The sequence below is a fragment of the Oryzias melastigma genome, linkage group LG9 (assembly GCF_002922805.2).
Source record: "Oryzias melastigma strain HK-1 linkage group LG9, ASM292280v2, whole genome shotgun sequence".
NCBI classification, from domain to species: domain Eukaryota; kingdom Metazoa; phylum Chordata; class Actinopteri; order Beloniformes; family Adrianichthyidae; genus Oryzias; species Oryzias melastigma.
Window position 1 is genome coordinate 3876488 of NC_050520.1, and position 5225 is coordinate 3881712.

At 36.7% G+C, this 5225-nt stretch overlaps 1 protein-coding gene across 2 annotated transcripts in view; it reads left to right on the forward strand.

Moving 5' to 3' along the window:
- dmrt2a (doublesex and mab-3 related transcription factor 2a) overlaps positions 1-5225 on the forward strand; it is a 15467-nt gene that overhangs the window by 5750 nt on the left and 4492 nt on the right. The gene's annotated exons all lie outside the window — the stretch shown is intronic.

A 5225-nucleotide genomic window follows, 5' to 3' on the forward strand; every position in this document is an offset into this window, starting at 1 on the left:
GGGGGGTTGCTCTACATAATCTGCATACTCTGAAGTGTCGCTTTAGCGTGTTGAGCTGCAGGACACGCCCTCCTGTTTGCTGCACGTTGGAGCGGCGAGGTCGCGGTGTCAGACAGAGACAAACGTGCGCCCGCCTGCTTTAGCATTCAGACGCATGTGTTGTGGCTCCATCAGAGGCTGATCACCATAGCAGGATCCCCGTGATCCTCCCGCTCCGCGCCGCTCCTGTTACTCTTTACGGCCCGCTCAGCGGGGCGCTTCCAGCCGCATGCTGGCGTTTCAATCAGGCCCGAAGGCGAGGTGGACGGGGGCGGCCTGCAGCCAGGTGTCCACTTTGTTCCACATGACAGCGGCCGATAAAGACCCTCCTTCACACGGAGACGCCGCTGCGCTTTTCAAGCTTCAGATTCGGACAAAAACACCTTTTATCCGATTTCTCTGAACGTTTACAGACTTTTACATCACAAGATCTCACTTAGTTCCCAAGGAACATTTTTCTCCCACAAACTGAAGTTCTTCCAGCACTTTGAATGTTCAAGAACACCTTGAATCTAATCCAGATCTTCACTGGACAGAGATTCCAGGACCCCTGCAGCATCCATGGAAGCTGCTCAAGGATCTTTGGAAACCTTTTCCGTAGTCTGGAATCCATTAAGATCCGGAATCATCTCTGAATCCTGGAATTTTATCAGAATACAGAAACATTTAGTGTTGGATCAGGAGGCTTTTGACCCCTTCATTGTTAAAGAAAAATGAAAATGATTTTCTCTTTTAAATTAAAATAGCGTTTCAGCTTCATCACAGTCACCAAAACATTTTGACTGATGTTTCAGAGACTTTTACCACCAAAAATCAGTTTTAGCTTAGTGCACAGTCAGAGTTTATACTTAAGGAACTTCAGATTATAAAGCAAATTTCCTTTTGTTGAAAAATTAAAGGATTTTGAATGTTCCTCATGGTCTATAAAATACAGTATGGGTTACTTCCTTCTGATTTGTGAACTCCTGGCCGAGATCCACCAACAACAATGTTAAAATAAAATGTTTTTTTCACTGTTGACATGACATTACATACATTTGCTGCATTAAAATCATCAAATATGGTACAGAATGTCTTTTATTTTGAAAGGAAGCCCTGCACAACTCCAGCAAAAGTTATAAATTATATTATTCATTTATTTTATTTTGACTGCAATTTTCTTTATATTTACATTTAAGTTATACCAAAAAAGTGTGTTTATCACAACAGCTGCAGTAGCATGAACATAAATTAGCGTCTTAGAGAGTTTGTGGTTCCTTCTGGATCATAGTCGGTAAGAACCGGACCTGAACGTGAGTGTTGAAGGTTACAGACTGTTAGATCATGTCAAACTCGTCTGTGTTCATAAATCTGACAAATTATTTGTGGACGTTTTCCAAAGTCTCCAGCATTCCTAAAATATAACAACATTCTTCTGTGAGGAAGGCCTTCAAATCTCAGATCTGATTGGTTGGAATTACACCCACAGAAGTCTGTGACAAAAAATGATCAAATCCTCAAAATCTTAAATCTTTAGAATTCCTGAATAAAATAGAGAAAAGAATCGATTAAAAAAATTAACAAATGAATCGCAAACCTGGGAAAATTTAATCACAATTAACTTTTTTGCTACAGTATTTGCTGAGCACTTAATCACAAAATAAAATAACACACAAAACTGTAGATTTATTTTAATTAAGATGATATTCTTAATTAAAATAAATCTGCAGTTTTGTGTGTGATTTTATAGTGTGATTACAAACATAAAAAATCTGATTAATCACACTTTTGTGTTGTGATTAATCTTTCTTAATTTTTTTTGCATCAGCAGCTAAACTTACAATTTGGTTAACGATAAATAACTTTTTCCTCTCCGCTGGTTGTGTTGATGTATCTTTTGTGCTTTTTTTCTTTCCTGAGAAGTCGTTTGAAAGTTGAATTTGCTTATTTTAAGTTGATAAAAGTCTAAATGTACGTTCTGTGTAGTGATGATGATGACAACATTGTGTTTCCTTTTTGATTTCTTTACTGGTGTACACACTGTTACCTCTGTTTGGTTGAGGAGCGTCTTTTATCCAAATGTTCAGTGTTTTATTGGGATTCACTAAAGGACCGTAAATTCAAAATTAAATTCTTTCTTTCTGTCTTTTTTTCTTTATTAATACATTTTTTCTTTATTTCACTCTATTTCTTATTTCATTTGTTATGTATTTCTTCTTTCTTTCTTTATGTATTTAATCTTTCTTTCTTTTTTCCTCCCATGAACCATAAGGAACATTAGTTCGCTCCCTTCCAAGTGATCAACTTGTAATTGATATTGTAAGATGTTATTTTATGTATTATTACCTGATTGCTTGAAATAAACTATTTCATTCATTCATTAGAAACACACAAAAATGTCTATAATAACACAATCGTACAACGAGTGAAAAGCAGCCGACGGACGAACAATGTTCTTATTTTATACCAGCACTGACTAACCCAACATCCTTATACACATAGAAATATAGAGTTTAGATTCACGATCAAAACAATTCAAATAAGCAAAAAAGACAGAACACTAATTACCAATTTAATGATCTTAAAACATGTTTTAAACGGTTGAATGTGTGTACAACTTTTCAAATCATTTTGTTGTGAATTCCAAAGTTTGACACAATAAAACACATTTGTTTTAAGGTGATGTGAGAAACTGGGTCCTGAAGTCAAATCTGCTTCTATGATTTAAGTCTTCAGAAATATTTAATCACTATAATCATAATGTTTTATTAGGAACATTGAATGAAAACATGCAGCTCTTGAAGAAATCACCGAGGCAAAGTGAAGGACTGCTGCTCCTCCAGGTGCATTAATGTGCGTTAATGACCATCAACACCTTCATTCTGTTCGATTTATCGCGTTTACAGCCCAAAAACAGACGTGACTTTTCACTCCGTAAATCCCAAACCTTTACGGATCAGCTCCTAAAGATTCCCTAAAAACGTGAATCCGTTAAACCCCCCCCCCTCAGAGTTTTGGGACCCCCGGATCCGACTGGAACTTCTTCCATTAACTCTTTGAAGGATGGGACTGTATAACGGATGTTTGGAATATCTGGAGGAGAGCTTCTGGACTCGAGACGTTTCACCTGGATCCTCTCATCCAGCCGGCTCGCACTTCAAAGCATTCCTGGGGAGCGAGCGGCGGCCTGGGGGAGGCAGCTCGTAACCTTGGCGATAAATTAGGGAGAAGTGGCGAATAAAGCTGCACCTGCAGGTCTTTACCACCGAGTCCAGGTCCTCATCTGGAGGATGAGGTCAAAGCTGGAGGTCCGGAAAAAAACCCCAAAACATCTTCATGAAGATTTCTGAAGAGAAAAATTTAGATTTTTATCGGAGCCAGAAATCGATTATAAACTTTAACTAATTAATTGCAAACCTAGAAAAATATTAATTGGAATTGATCATGATTAATATTTTTTTGTTACAGTATTTGCCAACCGCTTATTATCTGGGAATAATCACAATGTAAAATCACACAAACTGTTCATTTAGAGCCTTTATTTTTAATTAGTGCCGTTAATTGAATAAAATAATCGATCAGATCAATCACACTTTTGGATTGTGAATAATCACGATTAATCTCAATGTTTTACTAAGTCAATTTTATGACATTATGCAACTTTTGAACAAAAAGGTCAGATAAAGTTTTTACTTCCCTGTTATTGTCTGAGACTTTTACATTTATTTTTAACCCAGAAGTGTCAACTGTGAGCATTAAACACATCAACAGTTAAAGACGTTTCTGTGAGCAGTAACACTCCAAGAAAACCAAGATGCTGACTTACAGCCACAAGAAAAAAAGTTCTGGTCACACGGCCCAAATGTTCTGTATCACAGCGCAGGCTTGAAGAAAATGTTTCCTTCATCTTCTGGACGAAAACAAACGATAAAAGGTGAAGTTCTCTGATCTGAAGCTTTATTTAACCAATCGTGACGATCAGCTTTTATATGGTTTTCTTTACCGCCCTCCAGATCATTTGACTTTATTCTTATTAATGACCCCATGTTATCTTTCACTCATTTCTAACTTTTATAATTTTGACAAAATATATTTTTATGGAGAGTAAAATATTGAAAGTTATTTAAGGTTTGAGTTGATTTATTCTGGAATAATATTTTTGCCTTTTATTATTCAGAACAGTTACAGTTTTAAAGTTTTAAAAATTTTCAATCTGTTAGCTTTTTGGAATATTTTGGCGTTTACTAACGTTTTTTAGGCTATTTTGAGGGTTAGCTGATATTTCAGCTCTATGCTAGCTGTTTTGGCTACCCTAAGATTTTTTTTAGTGTTAAAGGCTAATTTGGCGTTTTAGCTGACTATTAGCTTCAGCGTTTTCAGTTATCAGCTTCAGTGTTTTTAGCTATCATTTTCAGCATCTTCAGCTATCAGCACTAGCATGTAATGCTATAGATCTAGTTCATAATAATGTAACAAATGTATGTTTTTAAAGTTTCAAAAATGACGTTTCAGAGTGTTTAATAATGTTTATCCTGTTCGGCCGTGATCTAAGGTGTGTTTTAGATTTTGGTCCCTTGTGTGATTGAGTTTGACACTCCTGAACTAAACCGAAAAATAGCGAGAACAAAGTACTAAAATCTGATGTTTTAGAGTGTGAGGAGGAGGTTGACCCATCCCAGACAAAGAACAAGACTGTTTCTCTATGAACGTGTTAATTGTATTTTATTAATCGCGTGTTAATGCGTTAACTTTCACAGCCCTAATTTATATGCTTGATTTTCAATATTTACACTAAAAGTGCTAAATGTGGTTTGAAAGCAGCACGCCTCGCTGTGTGACTGCTGAGCTCCTCCCACTGACTGATCTGTTTCTCTGAAACTTTGATTTCCAGCGAAGACGTGAAAGTGAGTCATAATCCTTCTGACACTCACTGAACCAACACACCAGGACATCACCAACATGAAGGAAATCTCTAGATGTTTTTAGGTTAAAAACACAGTTTTAGTTTTCCTGGTTAAGATGTGGATTTAGTTGGTTTCTTCAGATGTTCTGGAGCTCTTCTCTGTATTCTGACACGTTCAGAATGTAGATGTGTGAATGATTGTTGTGAAAACACAGATCTGCACCTGCAGCACACCTTTCTCACCTGTTTACCTGAACGCTCTTTGTTTCATGTAATCAGAGACTTTCTGGTTGAACATGTCTTT